This window comes from Lepidochelys olivacea, assembly GCF_965140295.1.
Source record: "Lepidochelys olivacea isolate rLepOli2 genome assembly, chromosome: 9".
Lineage (NCBI taxonomy): Eukaryota > Metazoa > Chordata > Testudines > Cheloniidae > Lepidochelys > Lepidochelys olivacea.
The window spans coordinates 54,277,883-54,298,997 of NC_140419.1; the positions used below are offsets into that span (position 1 = coordinate 54,277,883).

Consider the following 21,115-nt stretch of genomic DNA (forward strand, 5'->3'; position numbering starts at 1 on the left):
CCAGCATGTGTACAGGAGACCTAAATTACCAAGTGATACAAAATATAAGCTTTTATTGAAAATAGTTTCTGGTCCTCATAATTGCCAATATAATCTTCCAAATGTGAAATGAGTGCAATCCAACACAGGGATGTCTTTCTGGGTCTATAGATGGTTCCACTGCCTGTGGTAGTGCTCAGCATTGCCAAAAATCTCTTGTCAGTTTCACTCCTAATCAAAAACCCTATGTGCAGTCATGAAACTCACAAATCCCTTGAATTTCAGGATGCTATTCATGCCTGGGAAATGTACAAGCCACTGCAAAGACAGGTGCTAGAGCTACTCAGGAAAGAAGGATGAAAAAATACAGAGGCAGGAAAGAGGGTAGCAAAGTACTGCTTCCCAACCTCTAGCAAACCCAGGGAAGGGTTCTTTGTGGGGAGGCAGGGCAAAGATACAAAAACTCTTTTCTCTCTTCTAGTTGCTGGATGGAGGTTAAGTCTCAAATTTCAGAGGCAAATGTCACAGCTAGAACATCCTAGCAAGGTCCAGGAGCAATACCCCTGATAGAAATTCCGACATTCTCTCCATTCACAGCAATTCAGGACTGAAGGAAGGCGTGTGTTCTCACCAAAATGTTTCCCCAAGAACTCAAGGTTGAAGCCCCCTGACTTCATTCATATCTACATTTGGCTAACAAGCATCTGGATAACAAATGTTTCAAGCCCTACTCTACATCCAAGATTAGCAGCTTCAGAAAAAACATTAAACCTAAAGAACAAGGGCACAGGCATGCCTTTCAATGTCTTACAAAGTTATATCAAAAAATTCAATTTTCATTAGACTACTTATTTTGCTGCAATATTTAATAATTATTTCTTAAACAGCACTGATTTGTGTATCTCAAAGATCGATACCAGCAATTCTCAAACTGGGGGTCAGGACCCTAAAGTGGGTCACGATCCAATTTTAATGGGGTCGCCAGGGCTGATTTATACTTGCTGAGACCCTGGGGCCAAAGCCTGAGCCCCACCACCTGGGGCCGAAGCCCCAGGGCTTCAGACTTGGGCATCAGGGCTCATGTTACACGACCCCTGCCTGGATCTGAAGCTTTGGGCTCTGGATGGCAGAGTATGGTATTGCCACCCTTACTTCTGTGCTGCTGCCTTCGGCGCTGGGCCTTCAGTCAGCCGCCGCCACGTTCCGGCCACCCAGCTCTGAAGGCAGCGCCCCAACAGGAGCAGTGCAGAAGTAAGGGTGACATGGTATGGTATTGCCACCCTTACTTCTGCACTGCTCTTGTTGGGGCGCTGCCTTCAGAGCTGGGCGCCTGGCCAGCAACCACCACCCTCTGGTCACCCAGCTCTGAAGGCAGCACAGAAGGAATGGTGGCAATACTGCAATCCCCACTAAAATAACCTTGCAACCATCCTGCAGTCCCCTTTTGGGTTGGGACCCCCAGTTTGAGAAACGCTGGTCTCCCCCATGAAATCTGTATAGGGTAGGGTAAAAGCACACAAAAAACCAGATTTCATGGTGGGAGACCAGATTTCACGGTCCATGATGCGTTTTTCATGGCCATGAATTTGGAAGGGCCCTAAACATGCTACAAGAAGAGAATGATCATGTTTTATCACATACTGAACAAAAAAATTCACCTCTATAAATGGACTTTCCTCCAATGAGTTCCATTCTCACACACACACCCACCCACCCCCCAACACAACAGAGTTACTTATTCCTATCTGCTGGAACAAAAGAGATTGATCTGTTTTAAACAGTACAGCACTGATAAAGCCCATAAAATACCAGCTTTAGCAGATACGTAGAACTAATATTTCTCCATAGTACTTATAGAAGGTTTGTCCACTATGCATTGTAAGCCATGTACCATACTTCCCAAATTGATAAGCATGGCACACAAGGCACACCCTGAGCAACAGAAAACCAGCTAGCAACAGCCAAAACAAAGCACTTTACACATGGAGCCTGCTGCAAAGGGAAATTAGGATTGTTATCTTTGTAAATCACTTGATGCAGAAAACTGACCTCAGTCAAAGTTTCTCTTTGCTGCTGGCTCCATGTATAAAGCACTATTGCTCATCCTATATAGCATAAAAAGAAAAAAGGACGGGGGAAGGATAAGGAAAATAATCCACGTTTTCCCTTCCAAGAATTTCACAGGTCTCTAATGGTTAGGGAAGAGTGATATTTTGATGGCCTAAGAAATTTGTTCACTCCTGCTAATTAAAAATGTTTTCTAATAGAGATGGACAGCTAAAACTACATTCATCTCCAATCTTGAGCAAAATTCCAGAAGACAAGCAAACTGACTTCTGTAAATTACAAAACCTAATCTCATTTCATGTTCCTTGCAGAGGTTGGGAGCACTGAAGAGGCAAAACATGGCTGCCAACAGTTACTTCTCTAAATAAGAGATGTTCCCCATAATTCCCTTACAAATGTTTACCCAGGTGGGATAGGAGACAATAAATCACTTCTAAATTGTAATGGGACAAAAGTAGGGTGGATAAAAATAGGTGATTTTAAATAAATAAATAAATAAAAATCCTTTTTTTAATTTAAATCGGATTTTTTTGATAAAATGTTTGAGGAAAAAACCAATCTAAAGACAGTTTTAATTAAGATACATTATAGATCAAAGATATCTCACCATGGAATAGGGATTATAAATTCTAATTCTATAGTATGAAACAATATATACATGTAATATAAATATATGTTTTGAAAAGCTTTGTAAAGGAGTTCCAATAGTTCATGGATTAGGGACCCTATCTTATGGGGTTCCAGCGGCTTCTGTATAGATTATTTAGGTTAATCTTTCTATCTACCCAATGGGACTCGGTGCTCAGTCTAGAAGATACCATCAGAGGTGCTTAGTTTTGTAGTTCCCAAACCATAGATTTGTGTCTCCAGAGATAACATGCTTAACAGCAAAAATGTTATAAATAAATAAATAAATACATAGAGGTGAGAAATAACAAACCTCAACCCTATTGTCCCTCTGCAAATTTGCGTACACAGAGCCAATCCCTTACCTCTCTCTAAAAGTGCAAAGCTTCAAAAAGTTCAGTGAATAGAAGATTGTTGGGGGAGGAATGGATCTGGACAAGGAGACGAAGTCTGGAGATAAATGTGAGAACGGAGGGACAGGCAATAGAAACAAAAGTGAAACTGTTTGAGCAGCATATGCCACAAGTCTTGAGGTCTTTTTGAGTGTAGCATTGATTTGAGATCTACCATACCATTCTCTCGTTAGAAGGGAAAACCTATAATGGGAGCAGACCGTAAAAGACCCAGTTTGGGAATATTTTAATGAAGTTCCTCTACCTGTGGGTAACACAGACATGCATGCAAAATGCAAACATGCAACAAAGAAATGCAAAGCCTGGTTACCCCAATGAAACATCATCATGAGAAGTGTTCCTTCTCAGGAGGAAGCTGCGATGAAGATGTTGAAAGGAACATGTCTGAACAGGATCTTCAGATTGGTCGACTTTTTTATTTCATACTTCTTTCTTAAGGACTGCCTGTCTTCTTTCTGGACTATTCTTGAATTCTCATATTTGAGCAAAAAATATAGCTATTACTCTATAGTACTATCTTCCTTTTACAATTTCACTTTTAAAATAGTACTGTCAGTGAATGCAATGAGTAATACTAAATGAGCAGTATGGTAATAATAACTAAATAACTGCATTGACTTATTTTGTTTAGGAGAATCTATCCTCAACATACAGGATTCTGAAGACTATCCACCTTCAAGATCACCATCATTTCCTATAGTTTCAGAGTTATCTACCAATGATAGTGTTTCAGTCACATTATGTATGTCACATAGCCACAGTATATCACCTGTAACAAAAAGAAAAAAAAAATCTCCATCACCCAGAAACAACCATAGATAAGTTTGTAATAAGAACCAGCAGATTACAAAAAGAGGTAACTGATGAAAAAATTGCACGTTTTTTTTTTATACAAACAAACTCTCCTTTCCGTATGATTGAGAACCCACACTTCATTAACATGGTTCAGTCATTAAGACCAGGATACAGTCCACCCAACAGAGCAGATGTCGCAGGCAAATTGCTGGATAAAGTGTATGAAAGAGAAATTGAGCAGCGTGCAAAAGGTTTAGAGCAGGGATGGGCAAACTACGGCCCGTGGGCTGGATCCGGCCTGTCAGGGCTTTGGATCCAACCTGCGTGATTGCCACCCACATGGCACCGCGGGGCTACAGCAGGCTCCCTGCCTGCCCTGGCCCGCGCCGCTCCAGGAAGCGGCTGGCATCACGTCCCTGTGGCCCCGGAAGGGGGGTGGGGAGCGCAGAGGGCTCCGGGCACTGCCCTCGCCTACAGGGAGCGGTGCCTACAGGCGAGGGCAACGCACAGAGCCCTCTGCCCTCCCTGTCAGGGGCCACAGGGACATCGTGCCGGCCACTTCCAGGAGCGGCGCGGAGCCAGGGAGCCTGCCTTAGTCCCGCTGCATGCTGCTGCCACCCTGGAGCCACTCAAGGTAAGCAGCGATGGGCCAGAGCCCGCACCCCAAACCCCTCTTGAACCCCGCATCCCAACCCCCTGCCCTGAGCCCCCTGCCACACCCTGCTTGCACCCAACCCCCTGCCCTGAGAGCCTGCCCTGAGCCCCCTCCTGCACCCCAACCCCCTGCCCTGAGCCCCCTCCTGCACCCCAACCCCCTGCCCTGAGCCCCCTCCAACACACTGCACCCCCCTTACTTCCCAACCCCCTGCCCCAGCCCTACATTCATGGCCCTGCATGCAATCTCCCCACCCAGATGTGGAACTCGGGCCAAAATTTTGCAATTTAGAAATTGCAAAATACTTCCGTAACACCCACTTTGCAGCAGCTGCTCTGAAAAAAGTGCGAGGAACCAAGCTAATTCTCCCACAAGACGTGCTATGGAACTCAGTAGTGGACTGTTCTGAGCACTATATCAAGAACTAGCCTAATCTGATGACAGTTTGTGAACAAAATCGTGAAAAAAATAGATGGCACAGTCACAGCCAAAGTTCTCAACATTGGACGTAAGAGAAATAGGCTGAGTACCCTGAAGCCTATTTCTGAAGCCTTGAACAAAATGCAGGGAAATCGCTGTTTTATTGCTGACGCTGTTGAAATTTGGAAGGAACTGAGAGATCTTAAAACGAGAAATATGCAATGACAGAGTTAAATTACAAGCATTAAAAAAACAAATGGGACAAGCACTATCTCCAGCTCATTTTCTTGCAAATACTCTCAATACTCGGTACCAGGGTCAAACCTTAACTGCTGAAGAAGAGGAGTTGGCTATGACATGGACATCCAGCAATCATCCCTCCATAATGTCAACTATAATGAACTTCAGAGCTAAGGGTGAACCATTCAAGAAATACATGTTTGCTGATGATGTTTTAAAGAAAGTCACACCAGTGAACTGGTGAAAGTCACTTAAGCACTTGGATTCAGAGACTGTTGAAGTGATAGTCTCACTTTTAATAGCAGTAGCTTCTTCTGCCAGTGTAGAAAGAATATTTTCTACCCTTGGACTAATTAATTCTAAATTGAGAAATCGTTTGGGACCTGAAAAAGCAGGAAAGCTTGTTTTTCTTTTCTAGATTATGAACTAACAGGAAAATGAAGGTGAAGATGACTGAGTTAGCTACAGAAGCCAGTATTTTAAGTTTCTCATGTTGACCTGGCTGACATAGTCCATTTAATTTTTGTGGGTTTTTTTAAATATTTCATTTAACTATTTTAGTTGAAAACAGTTTTAACAAAAAAAAACCCTGATTTTAAAAAACCTGAATGTTTAAATTCAAAAATTCATATGCTTGTTTTCTTAAAATATTGTGTGTTTGTTGTTGAAGAAAAAAATCCAGAATCTATAATGTTGTGTTAATTAAATAAAACAATTTAAATGTCTGTCTGGTGATGTTGCATGGCAAGAAAATCCTCCAAATATTTATGATTAAACTGTTGAATTGGAGATAGTTCACCTCCCAATGACTTCATAAATATCTGCTTCAATTACCTTTGGTAAATGAAATAACCAAACAATCATTCATTTTCTGATATAGCTGTAAATAAATCACTTAAAAAAATGTAGGTTTCAGAGTAACAGTCCTGTCAGTCTGTATTCGCAAAAAGAAAAGGAGTACTAGTGGCAGCTTAGAGACTAACCAATTTATTTGAGCATAAGCTTTCGTGAGCTACAGCTCACTTCATGAGTGTACTGTGGCTCACTAAAGCTTATGCTCAAATTGGTTAGTCTCTAAGCTGCCACTAGTACTTCTTTTCTTTTTTTAAAGAATGTATAGTGTGTACCTTCTAAAAATTAAACCGACATCTAGCTCTGAGTTGTGAAGAATATGTATTAAGGTTATAACAACTGACAAGAATGCACTTTTATGTAGAAATCCATGATTAAATCGAGTCTTCCTGACTAGTGATTTAAATCATGATTTCATATTAAATCAATTTCATTTAAACCAAATCCACCCTGGACAAAGTAAATATGCCAGTAATAGATTCTAGAAAATGTGTCCAGACAGGACTGAATATCAAGAGTAGTGAAGGACTGAGAATCCTGATAGAGCACACTTCAATGTCAGTAGATAACTTGTTATTCCAGAGAAATAAGACTAGCTTTAAATGGATATAGAGAAAGTTAAAGTTTCTTTTCTTGGTTTCTCTCTCTCATTCTTCTTCCTTTCAATTTATGTTTCTTTTCTTGCTTTCCTTGAGAAATTATCTTAAAAATTAGACCAAAACATAAAAACTGTGGTTCCGAGTGCTCTGGTAGGTTCCATAATTGCATCTAGTGACGGCGTGACTATACCGGATGTCTCACAGATTTCTCCTTTAGCATCAGTAGTCTAAGAGTTTACCAAGCATGAGCCTGGCTGTGTCATACACAAGACAAGTCTTGGGGTTTATTCTAACCACAAACTGCATGTTGTGATTAGAGCCCCCATCTAATCCACATCCAGAGGGATGGAAGCTATGATAAATCTTTGAGAGCAAGATACACACAGGATTCTGAAGCAGGGGTAGAATGGACCCTTTAAAGGTAGAATATTAAGAATGAAGTACAGGTCAATTCGAAAGAGTATGACAGACCCAGATTCCCTGACCTATTTGCAACAGAAACGAAACAGTAAAGATTTATAGAAGACTACTCAAAGATTTTTATCTTCTGTTTCCACCTGCTGGGCAAAGGGATAACCCCTGGGGTCTGGAGAGTTCAGGGATAAACCCTCAGTGCTACCAAGACAATGAGGACCTCCAACCCTCCTCAAACCACACATATAAGATGGGGAAGAATCTAAACGTGTGAAAGAATTAGCATTCATGAAAGAGAGACGTTAGTAGCATTGCCTTGACACAGCAGCTAAAACAAATGCCAGCACAAGCCTCCACCCTATAGACCTCAATCCTGACTATGCGATTCCAATCACAAGTCTCTATGGAACAGAAACTGACAAACATGCTGATTTATGTCAAATAGTATGATGATTTTGAGACAGAACAAGGACTAATAAACCAGACATGTTAATTTGGGAACAAATTTGAATTACCATTTCCAGAGATACATTCAACCCCTTAACTCTGTACACAGCCTACATCCTATACACACACACACAGTTGTAGGACAATTTGGGGTTGTTGTTAAAACGGTGATGTAGATTACTTATCCTGTCTCCAAAGCTGTTTTACAAGTCTGAATCCTGGCCTACAACATAAAACTGTTTAATATATACTTCCAGGGAGACGAAGTTAAATCACCTTTAATTTTCAGTACAATTGCATTAATAATACTGTAGTATTACCTAACGTTAATTAGCATTTTGATGTTAGCTAAGGTCTTGCCATCCCTTCTCCACTCCTATTAGAGTTGCCTCATTTGCTATAAAAAGAACTATAGATTCTGTGAATAGATAGCGAGAAACTGTTCTGGAAGAGATTGTCTTAAAACTCCCTGTAGACAAAGACATACAGGAGGCAGTTCCTTTCTACCCCCCCTTTTTTTTGGGGGGTGGGGTGGGGGGAGAAGCACATATGCTCCTAAGAGAAGCAGATCAGGTATATCTAATTTCTATCCTATTCCCTCTGAAACTGCATCTGAACAGCATTGAATAAATGACAACCAGGAGACGTACTCGTACCAACTCCCTGATTATATTAGTTAGGATTCTGTTTAATACAGAGAATTATTTCTGGCCCTCTAAAGTAAGCTTGGACACATGAATCAACACACTCCACAATCCAATGGCAGGAAGTTAAGATAGACAAATTCAGATTGCAAATAAGGTGTAAATTTTTAACAGTAAGGGTAATTAACCATCAGAACAATTTACCAGGGGTCATGACATCACTGGCAATTTTTAAATCAAGACTGGACGTTTTTCCAAAAGATCTGCTCTAGGAATTATTTTGGGGACACTCTATAGTCTGTGTTATATAAGAGTTCAGACTAGATAAACACAATGGTCCCTTCTGGCCTTGGAATCTATTAATCTATGAAAACTATGTCAGGAACCAATTGTAACTCAGTGCTGTGTAGTCTGATAAATTGTTGAGAATCTTGCACCTGAGTTATATCTTGGCATGGAGAAGAGGGGACAAGCACACAAAACACTTTTACTGACTGCATTTCCATACTCAGTATTTTGATTTTAGAAGCTAGGTATTATGGTAGAAATTTAGGATAACCTGTTTTTGTTACTATGAGTACCAAACACTCAATGCTATTTCACACATTAAAAAAGTGGGCCTCTCTCAAAGTAATGAATCATTTAGTATAAACATGTACTTATTTCCTATGTAAAGGAGTATCATGGAAAAATGTAGTAATATTTTGTTGAAATGAATTACAACAGTTAATACCAGTTTGTTTATTTTATGTTTGATCTGCTGGCTGAAATAATATTTCCAACTCAACAATTCAGAAACATTGAGCTGAAACTGGCTAAAAAAAGTGATTAGAACAACAAAAGTTTACATCTATTCAATATGAAATGGACCTGTACTGAAATGACCCTCTCCTCCTAGTAAATGACTATGGCTGAAATTCTCAAATTGGGGTGCTTAAAATTAGGCACCTAAAAGCACATTAAGAAACCTAAATAAAATGGCTCTGATTTTCAGATGTGCCAAGTGACACATCCAAATTAATTTAATGGAAGCTGCAGGTGGTGAGCAGCTCTGGAAATCAAGCCACTTAATGTTGGTGCCTAAATATGCTTAACTTCCTAACTTTAAGCACACCAGTTTCAAAATTGTAGCCTATCACTTCAATATCAATAGCTGGAGATAGTGGTTCTACTTAGATAGATTTCCTCATAAATCAGTTTAATCCATTCCCTTAAGGAACCTGGGATTTTACCGCTTTAGTCAATAGATTGCTCTTTAGTGAGAGAAGAATATCCTCTAGGATTTCTCTTTTCCCCTAGAATTCCACATCCCAAATTTCTCACCACAAAGGCTGTGTTGGTGTAACCCACCCAGGGTCTGAAGGTCCCTCCACAACTAGTCAGCACCACGCCTTCAGTGTATCACAGAAAAGTGACCAGTAAATGAGGCAAGAAGGAGCTACCTTCTAAATGCAGATTAGAGCATTTTAAATGCATTTTTGTCTACCCAGAGGTTTAACAGTTTATTGCATTAGATTACCAAGAAATGCATAAACACTACCCACATTTATTCCCCTACCAAGGTGCACTGCAGATCCAAAGCAACAAAACGTCAGAAGGATGGTCTTGTTTGTTAAGGCAGTAAACACTGTACTTGGATATTCAAGACACTGGGTTCAATCCTCTGCTTTGCCAGACCTCCTGAGAGAGTCACCAAGAAACAAAACTCTTTCTCCCATTAGCTAGAGAAGGATGTTACTTCAAGTACAAACGCCCACAAGCTAGAGGCTGATACAAAAAAATTTAAAAAGAAAAAGTTCCAAGCAGAGACCAGGGACAGCATTCTCATTCTCAGCATTCTCAAAAAACACAGTACCCTCCTCTTTCTCAGCACTGAGCGAGGAACCAGCAGGGCCTTGAGCACTGCCTCCGCACTTCACTTGTGGTTGTCTTCCTTTCCATCAGTAGCTTCTCCCTGCTGCTAGTAAGTCTCCACTAAAGTACTCAAGCCTTTGTGGTGTGTCTGAAGAGGGCATGATGGCAAGCATATCAATCACCCTGGCAAGTAGGCTTACTCATCAGTTTAGTAGATATTAGGTAGATTTTTCAAGCTCTGAACATAATGAATGCTAGTATATAATTACAACCAATAAAATAAAAAGAAAAGGAGTACTTGTGGCACCTTAGAGACTAACCAATTTATTTGAGCATGAGCTTTCGTGAGCTACAGCTCACTTCATCGGATGCATACCGTGGGTTTCCACAGTATGCATCCGATGAAGTGAGCTGTAGCTCACGAAAGCTCATGCTCAAATAAACTGGTTAGTCTCTAAGGTGCCACAAGTACTCCTTTTCTTTTTGCGAATACAGACTAACACGGCTGTTACTCTGAAACCAATAAAATATTTGAAATTACAGTGTTTTAAGTCACACCAGCTAGTCTGGTAATCTAGAGTTACTTAGCTTTCAGAGGTAGGAAATACTAGAGGCAGTATGCTCAACTCAGGTGAGGAGAGGAAGTTTTCTAGCTCCCTCTGGCTAGCCCTGGAGGGAGTGCTGTCCATCTCTCCTACTTCAGGGGGGGATGATCACTATGATCCAGTCTGACAGAAAAGTAAAAGAACAAATGAAGTGACAGTAGGCTAAATAAGTTCCCCGCCCCCACCCCATTTAAAAAAAAAAAAGTCACCCAGAGTTTCATTTCCATTTAGTCTTATTCACAGTTCAGACACAGGGACAGAACTACTCACCTAGCCAGGTTATAACCCAACATTAGGACTTGAAGCATTCACATAAATTCCCACTGGGCCTCTGCCCAGAAGCTGGATAGGATGCAACCCACTGCCTGGACTGTATCTGGGAACTTGTCCTGAAGCAGGCAAGCTAGTGTTTCAGTGGAATACAGGGGAACCACAGTGAAGGTTAGAACCTGTGTGGGGATAGTGTTAACAGGACATATAGATACAGGTAAAAATACTCTAACGGGTCATTTACTCTACCTTCTGGGCAATGTGAACAATCCAAAAAGGCTGGCAAAGCTTCATTTGCTTATGGGTCTTGGATGAAACTGGGGAAGAGAAAGGGGTGTAACAATGGATGTGGGTACGACCAAATTTGAGACAGACTAAAGTTATTACATTGATGGATGCTCTGGGCCATAAAGATTTCCATCCCAAATATGATCACAAAAGCTGCACAGACTGATGTGGCTATCTTGGTTGTGGATGCCAGCAGGGGGGAGTTTGAAGCAGGGTTTGAGACTGGTGGACAGATTCAAGAACATGGGTTATTGGTTTGCTCTCTTGGACTGACTTAGGTACACAAAGGGTGTGATTTACCTCACTGAGATAGGGATGTTATTAGCCATTGACTCAGATATAGATACAACATACACAACCCCTTGATGCAGAAGAGCTGTCTGTGACCACCAAGCACATACTAAATTACACTCAGGCTGCTTGCAACCCAAAGAGCAAGGGTATATCTTCACTGCACAGTTAACCTAGGCTCTTACCCAGGTTTTAGCCCAACCCCCCATTGTCCACAAAGTAAAACCTCTGTCCCATGTTTGGAGGTACTTTATGTCCAGGCTAGCTTACTCAGTTTAGCATTGAGTTGGGTTGGGAGGGTACAGAATCTAAGCTCTGCTCTAACATGGGCTGGAACCTGCCCACTTTGCTGTAAGGATGCAGGCTACAGGCTAAATCATTTGACTAATCAGAGTCCTCCAATGCCCTTCCCACAATTCCCCGCCAAAGAACAAACATTCTCCAGCAATTGACAGGGTGCTTCAGCACAAAGAACCATGGGACATGCCCCTAACACACACGAACATGCAGAAACAGTGACGACCACAGTAACACAGGTGGGGCTTTGCCATGGGGATGCTTGTACCCATGCTAGGCTAACCTAGGTGCCAATCACCAGGTTATCTGTGCAGTGAAGACATACCCTAAAGTAGTACCTTGTACCGATAGTGGTCACCATCCACTATGAGCCTGAGGTACTGCCTGTAACTTTGCCTAGGGAGAGGAAGTATTTTCACAAGTGGAGCTTACTACAAGTTCAAACATGGGTAAGCTCCACCCCTGCAAACTGTGCCTTTGACAGTTTACAGGACTGTATTAGTGCGGATATACTAGTAGCTGGCTACTAAGGGCTAAAATACCCAGTGCTGACAAAATCTAACTCTACGGAACTCCGGAAGAAGAGGTAAAGGAATGCCCACAGCAGCCCTCACCTCTTCTTGGAGACTTCCTAGAAAGAGGAGACTACGTCGGTTAGAGCACTTTGAACTAGACATCCTTTTGAAATGGGACTAGATCAAAGTGCATTAACAAACTTAACATGTCAGCAGGGTGTATACAGACAGGTAACCGGCTGCAGGCTAGAGTGGGGCAGAGTCACACCCCAGTTCACCACAGTTTAACTGTTCGTGTGGACAAGCCTACAGAGACTACTGACACAGGAGCGGGAGTACCATAAGGCCAAAAGTCCAAAGGTGCACAGTACCCAGATGGAAAAAAGTCTGACAGCTGTACAAACTGAAAACTGAAGCCCAAATGATATTCATGGGCCCAAACTAGATGTAGAACTGCAGGAGAATGGCAAGAAACCTGCTTTTTTCAGTTTGGAGAAGTCCACAGCACGAACTCAGATCCATCTCCCACTGGATCAAGGGCTCATCCACAAAGTGTTAAGGGAAGGCTGCTCTGAAGAAAATCTTGCCTAAACCTATAATCCAACAGATCCTACAGAGTAGTAGTTGGGGTTCTGCACTGATGACTGTTCTGAGTGCAATGACATCCACTCCTTCCAAACCTTCAAAGGGTGTTGACTCCTGGTGCTTTATCCAGACATACCCAACTGGCACCCCAATGCTGACAACCGAGGTTGCCAGGCCAAATCAGAGGAGGCCTATGCTTTTCAGGACCCTTAAGATCCAGGAAATCCAACCTCACTGGGTTCCAGCTGGAGCTGACATCAGGATCCTTGTCAGAAAATCTCTCTTGTACCATATGGCACCACCGAAGTGCAAGACCACCAGAGATGCTACCCTCAGCATTTCAAGAACTCTGACCTCAAGTAAGTAGAATACCATCTGGCAATTCCTCATAGTGCATCCCTAATAGAGGATGACATTTCAACTGGGAATTCTGCAACAGGCATCGGCACCAGGACAAGCAGAGAGCCCTTTCTATAAGTTCTGAGACTCATCAGCTCCCATAACACATCATAAGAATAGTATTTTTGAGGACAAAACAATTGGGTCTGGGGGAGTTGAATGCACCATTCCAGAAACATCCCCTTTTCAGTGTCACTCTAAATGTGTTGCCTTTTGAAAAAATTATTTGGGTTTTTAGGAAGCAGGAGACTGCAGGGAAGGGACTAATCTGCCCTAAGGTAGAAAATACTTATGAGGTGTCCCTCAAATAAATTTATGAAATAAATCATGATATATTGGACCAAAAGGCTGAATCACATTAAAGAAGTTCTGAAAGCATGTGCTTATGCTGATAGTTGTGAACTTTTGTGGGTCTGTGATGAGTCAGAGGTGAAGTAACTACCTTCAACTTAACAGGAAGGAGAAATTTTCAGAGACGCAGTCAGAAGCTGCATAATAAAGGCCTTGTTAGCCCAGTCACATCTCCTGCACTAGAGTATCTGCCAGCTGAATTCATTCTTGTTCAAACTAATGTTCAGTACAAAAGGAAGAGGGTGCATATTATGCCAAACCTTACTATGAAAAGAATATATCACTTTTTAAGTTATATTTAAACCTATCATAACTACTTACTGGTTGCCTACTTTCAGCCATAATTCTTCAATGTGACACACTGAAACTTTACCTCTAAAATTCTCAATTGACCATACAATTAAATATAAAATACTCCTGCATCTGCTTGTTACTATTTAGATACTACAGAGATGGAAGCTATGGAAAACCTTACGATAAATAACTGTAGAATGTTAACATGATACTGTTTTTAATCAATTGTCAGCTCATAAGTCACAACTAAAACCGTAACTCCAATCAAAAAATCGAATCTCAAATTAGTAGCTGGAACACCCTATACACCAAATAGGAAAGCTTAACTTAAATTTTCAGACTTGTTGCAAAGATGTAAACACTTTCAATTTACACTATTCTCTTTCCAGAGGGGAACAACTCTTCAACTTGTGGGAGAGTGTTTAACCACTGCTCTTTTATTCAATTTTGTGACCAATGGAAGAATTAGCATAATACAAATGATGATACTGTAACACATAGAGCCACTATAACCAAAACAGGAGTTCACTGTGCGAGGCACCGTACAAACACACAGTAATGTCCATGCCCCAAAAGCTTACAATCACAAAGACAAGACTACAGTGAGAAGTGAAACAAGAGGCAGAGAAATGCCTAATGTCATTCAGCAGATCAGTGGTAGAGCCAGGATTCCTGAGTACTATTCCAGTGGGTCACACTGCCTTCCATAAAACTCAAGAATATTTTTGTTAACTGTCATAATTCATAATTAAGATTTGATGAAAACTATCATTCTACATTCTAATACACCAGATGATTCCCAACCCCTGTACCTGGATTAAATTGAGATATTAAAAAGCTACAAAAGTAGAAGGTTGGAGTAAATTCAATCCTTGAGGGGGCCATTTAGGGATCTGGGGCAAAAATTGGGGATTGGTCCTGCTTTGAGCAGGGGGTTGGACTAGATGACCTCCTGAGGTCCCTTCCAACCCTGATATTCTATGATTCTATTAAATGTATCTTACCACAACTGTGTATGCAGGGAAAGAAAACTACCACCTTCATTAGCTCAGAGACAGAATTACTCTGATGCAAGATTCAAATACCGCAGCTGTTTGATGGCAACAGGTAACAGCTAATTTTCCGGAACAAGAATAAAATTTCAGTAACAAGTAATCAACTTCAAGTGAAGCAAGCAACCTTGGGCAAATCTGAGTTGGCAGTTTTTGTATACAAAGTCAAGCAGAGGCAATCAAGAATCTTCTGGAATGGATGTCCAGCTCCCATTCAACATTTTACCTAGCCTACCAATATATCTAGGACAAGCATGCCCTAAACAGTATTGAAATGTTATGACAAGGAACAATAATAGAGGACTGCCAAGCTATTAACCTCTCTTCATTCAAATCCATTTTTTAAGGCATACATCTGTAATGATGCTCACAAATACTGAGTCAATCATTCTTTAAAAACTGAGCATCTAGATATGCTCCTGATTAAACTCAGTATCCAGCTGTGGCCATGTCATTTTTCTTCCCTATTTGTCAACCTATCTTGCCATCTCTGAAGTTAGACTTCGATATTTTTGAAAAGGGCCTGTCTTTCTAGTTGTTCTGTAAACGTAAAGCACCTAGTGGGGATCTTTTGCTTTTGAGAACTATACAACAATCTCTCTCCAGAGATAAACAAGGCAAGATCGTTAAAATGGTTCTAAACACTATTACATAACTAGTACTTGACATAACGCTTTTCATTCACAAACTCCAAAGTGCTTTAAAAAGATGGTTAAGTATCATTAACCCGAGAGCTGCAAAAATCTGCTTGCTTTGGGTGAGCAGATAGCCTGAACTGTCAAGTTAAAATGAGACCTAACCAGCAATTTCTGCAGAAATTTTTAATTTAAAAAATAAATTTCTAGCCCTAATAGCTGAAGAAATGACCTCTGAAAGAGCCAAAACTCATGTACTGTTTTCATGAATCTGCAGACAGCCAACTCCAGTACTGCTGCTGGCCATGGCTTATCCAAGCTGCAGCAGAGTGAAATTTAAAACATTTTTGGTCAGATTTATTGCAGTTATTCAGAACCCAGTGGGCAGCTGTAAAACTGTCAATCATATATTACTACTTTTTGAGAACGCAAGCATTGCAGCTAGTCATAGTGGAAGAGGAACCAAGAAGAGGGTTGATTGGGGAAGGAGTGGTGAAGACTTTACCCCTCCCCCTTCACCCAAAGAGCCCCTATGGGAAGGGTATAGAAGCAGAAACCCACATGCAACAGCCAGGATGCTCTGGAGGTCGTGATGAGACAGGAAGCTTCTTCCTCAGCAAGAGCAGTTTCACATTTATCTGATAACTACTTGCCAGAAGCTAATACAAAATATGACATCCACAATCAGGCTTCAGGAAAAAGACCCAGTAACCTCTCCCTTAGCTGGGAATGATAAAGAGGGCCCCACTGCCCTTGGACTTTGCTGAGGGCCCCACCTTCATAGCTAACTCTGGCAAGCAGGTGTGAAATTTCAAAGGCCTGATCCTCCCCCCATACTGTACCTGGGAAAACAGAAAAGAAGCAGCAACTTGTCTTAGGATGCAGAGCTGAGAACAAAACCCATGTCTCCAAACTCCAAGTACCAAGCTCTACCCTCTAGACCAGCGAACTTGATAACAGGCAGTAAAATGTAGACCAATACCCAATTAAGCTAACATAACTGACTTTCTATGAAATCTTGCTTGAAGATTTCAATCTTGTTCAATGTAAAGCTTTGAAGTACAAGGCTAGCTCCTTCCACTTACAACACAACGATCCAAGCCCCAAAACTGCTAGTTCACGATCTGAACATTTTAATGCCAAAACATTTAACACTTCATACTTTCATCAAAATGCATAATGCAAATATTAAGCATAGTTTCTTTTAATCCTACATTACAGTGATACAAAGAACCCCACCCCTAAACAGAAAAGCATCTCAAGAATCCTTGGTCTGACTGCAATGCTTGCTCTAGTGATGTTCAATTGTAATTTATGCATAATTCTTATTTATGGCATGGTAATATTTTCCAAGCTCTGCTTGACAATTGCAGACTTGTGTTTGAGAGTCCCTTACAATATTTCCAAGAAAATACTACCTAGTTAACATGAGAGGTTCAAAGGAATATATAGCAAGGTAGTATTCTTTTTGAACCTTCTCACTGCTCCAACTGGTTTTCTGCTTTCATAAAGAGAAAAAAGAGCAGTGAAACTGATCATTGTACTTAAGTTTCTCTAATGATCTGGAAAGCTTTACAACCACCTGTCTGAAAAACTGGTTCTACTCTGCTTGAACTGCCAACAATATACATCATTAAAGTTACATTTATAATTTGTTTCATCCCTGTAGAAGTCACAAATACCTTTAGCTATTTGATTTTATACCTTGAGGAGTTATAAAATAGCTTGGAAGGAGGGATATCATCTGATTGGATAAAGTCAGTTTCAAGCCTACAAATTATAAACTATAAATCATATACCTGCTCAACCACTATTGCTCAAAACATTTAAATCATTTTATAAAATGTCACTGGTGAAAACTGTTTCAGATTAATTTAAATCAGGGTGGGCAAACTATGGCCCGGAGGCCACATCTGGCCCTTCAGATATTTTAATCTGGTCCCGAGCTCGCGCCAGGGAGCAGGGTCCAGGGCTTGCCCCATTCCAGCATTCCAGCCAAGAGGCAGGGTGAGGGGGCTTGCCCGCTCTGCACATGCCATGGCTCCACGCAGCTCCCAGAGGCTGCGACATGTCTACCCTCCAGTTCCTACACATAGGGGCAGCCAGGGGATACTGCAAGCTGCCCCTACCCTAAGCACCTCCCCTGCAGCTCCCATTGGCTGTGGAGGGGGAGCGCACAGAGACACCTGGCCATGCCTCCGCATAGGAGCTAGAGAGAGGACATGCCACTACTTCTAGGAGCTGCTTGAGGTATGCACCACCTGGAGACTGCACCCCTACCCCCTCTTGTCCTCCAAATCCATCAGTCCCAGCCTGGAGCATCCTCCTGCACCTCCAACCCCTCATACCCAGCCCCACCCCAGAGCGTGCACCCCCCTCAGCTGGAGCTCTCCCCCCCCCGCCCCACACCCCACCCCCTGACCCAGCCTGGAGCTCCCTCCCACACCCTGAACTCCTCATTTCTGGCCCCACCCCAGAGCCTGCACCCCCCCAGCTGGAGCCCTCACCCCCTCCCGCACCCCAACCCCCAATTTCATGAGCATTCATGGCCCACCATACAATTTCCATACCCAGATGTGGTCCTTGGGCCAAAAAGTTTGCCCACCCCTGCTTTAAATGCTTAAGTTTAAAGTACTTAAATAGGACTTCCACAGCCCGCCAGGTATGTCAGTGTTGTTAATGACTGAGGGGATCCTCAGCAAAATGTTTTTAGTATCCAGATACTTTCCCCATCTAACTCAGCTCCTTCCACTTCCAAGCCTCTGCTATCCTCCTTCCTTTTCTCCCGACCTGTATATTTTGGCAAGACACAAGTTTACAAAGCGCTGCTTGGGTCCCAGCCCAAGACTCCAGCATTAGCATCTTCACTCTTGCCACTACTAGGCCAGACCAATGTTCCCTCTAATTTTTTGCATCCTTCCATGTGTGGAATGAATTTTGTTATGTGCACCAATATCGAGGTGATGTGTGGCAAGGGTGGGGCTAAAAGGTTCAGAGTGCTGGAGGGGGCAGAGGGCTGGGGTGCTGGGTGTGAGGGCCTGGCTAGGGGTGTGGGAGGGGTCTCAGGGCTAGGACAGAAGGTCAGGGTGCGGGGGGTGAAAGCTCTGGCTGGGGGTGCAGGCTCTGGGGTGGGGCTGGGGATGAGGGGTTTGGGGTTCAGGCTTCCCTGGGGCTGCAGCAGGGAGAGAGATCTCCCCCCAGCCCTCTCTCGCCAAAGCAGCTCTGGGACTGGGGCAGAAGCACCTCTCCCCAGCCATGGGAGCTCCAGGGCCGGGGCTGGGGGGAGAGACGCCTCTCCCAGGCTGTGCACCTGCACAGCCCTTGATAGACTGCTGCGCATCTTAGAAGGAACTTAGGGCCAGACCCTTTGATACTGATGTAGTTTAAGGATGGCATCAAAATAAACCATTTGTTTTTGTTTTGTTTTTAAATAAGCCCTTTAAACACAGCTAGGAGACTTGTTTTGAAAACCACTATTTATCTTCATTGTGGCGACAGCAGAGACACCTCAATTAATGATCTGCTAATCTGCAGCAAGAGTATACTGGCACTGGAAGCTCAGACCAGCTCTCAGCCAACACTTTAGGAGTTGAAATTCCAACCCAAAAAGAATTTGGAAGAAAAAACAGGACAGGAGAGGATAAGTACTGGACTAAAAGTAGCCCTCTCAGTGGGGTAAATTAGAGACCCAGTTAGAGAGAGACTCCCTCTCATATCTGCACCCAAATTTTCTGTCTTAGACATGTGGCTGGTATGTCTTGATCACAAGATAAGTGTCTGATCTCCAGATACAGGTAAGGAGGAATTTCCCCCCAAGTCAGATTTGCAGGGACTCTGAGGGATTTTCGCCTTCCTCCTCAGTATGGGATACAGAGTGCCTGCTGGGATCATCAAGGTACATCTCACCTAATCAGTTTCCTGCCATTGCAAGGACTTTGGTGGCACCTGTCTCTCCTGTTCTCTGCCTGCGGCAAACACTAGTTTAGTCTCCTAAGGACTAAGTGCTTTATTTATCTAGCTGGGCTCAACACAGGGGTATCTGGCTGAAATTTAGTGGCCTGTAAAACTACATAATTTAATGACCTTCTGGCCTTACCCTCTATAGCCTTCTCCTGTGCAGGGCTGGGGGGGAGCAGAAAGAAAAAAAAACTAAAAAAATAGGAAATTAAAGAGAAGAAGAAAACCAGCCAGAAGACAGAAAGTGACATCGACATAACAAAAGAAGAGACAGGGCAACTACATTGAGACAAAACATAAATAAACATGGGGTGCTGATCCACCAAGGAATTCTCCAACAAAAAAACCACACTAATGGAATGCCGCAATATTTGGGTTGTTTACACTACAGGAGAATGTTACAGAAAAAGAAATCCAGTAGAACACAGCTCTTTACCAGAAATATTTCTGTTGGAAAAGTACTTACAAAAACTAAGTCTGGGCAAAACTTTACTAAGAATTCTGTTAATTCTTTTTTGTAAAACTTGTTAAAATTACACAAAAAGAGGACAAATGTGTACCACCCATCTCCCAAAGCATAGATGACCTTTAAGTTTGAGAGAGCAGCCCCAGAAAAAATCAACCCCACAAAAATGTGCTTCTATCATACTATCTATGAGAATTAAAGACAAACAGGATAGGGAGAAACACACGTTGCACTTCGTTTCAGGCCTAAATTTTCATGTCTATTTACACAAATTAAATTTAGCATATATATGCAGCATGACAAAACTATGGGTGTCTTTTTTAAAAAAGCTACATATTATACAGCAAGATCTATAGTGAGCATACCAAAATCAATCATGATAAGGAAATAACTGTACACAGAAATTTTAAAAAACTCAGTATTTGTTTCTAGAAAGACAATTTTATTACCAATTAAGTTTTGTTGAACAGGAAGGCACTTCTAAAAGCAGAAAGTGGTGTCTGAAAGGAAGAGATTGGGGGGGGGGGGAAGAGAAACTATATTACAACTTTAAAAGCAGAATTAAAGTGAAATAACATGAATACATTAGCTCATTTAAATCTACTTCTGTCTTATTTATGTGCTAGTTCTTAGAGTGATTACAAGATGGTGTGGTACAAAGTTGTTGCGAGTATGCTTTTGCAAGTACTATTATGCAGCCATCCCAAACTCACCTGTAGCTGTAAGGTTTCAGAGTAGCAGCCCTGTTAGTCTGTATTTGCAAAAAGAAAAGGAGTACTTGTGGCACCTTAGAGACTAACCAATTAATTTGAGCATAAACTTTCGTGAGCTACTGCTTATGCTCAAGTAAATTGGTTAGTCTCTAAGGTGCCACAAGTACTCCTTGTCTTTTTACTACGGAAGGTGTTTTTCCATAGCTATAGTAAATTCACCCCGCGACATGGTAGCTACCTCTACAGCGGGGGTTAGATCAACCACCCTGTAATATACGACGGAAAGTTTTTCATAGCCCTGAGCTGCGGCCAAACCCTGATAGCCTTAACGCTACAGCGCAAGGTCCGCACGGGTCCCCACCCCGCCACCCCACACAGGTGTCCCAAAACC

At 42.1% G+C, this 21,115-nt stretch overlaps 1 protein-coding gene across 1 annotated transcript in view; it reads right to left on the reverse strand.

Annotated features, from left to right (window-relative positions):
• Positions 1-21,115, reverse strand: part of PAK2 (p21 (RAC1) activated kinase 2) — a 76,748-nt gene that overhangs the window by 54,496 nt on the left and 1,137 nt on the right. The window lies entirely within an intron of this gene.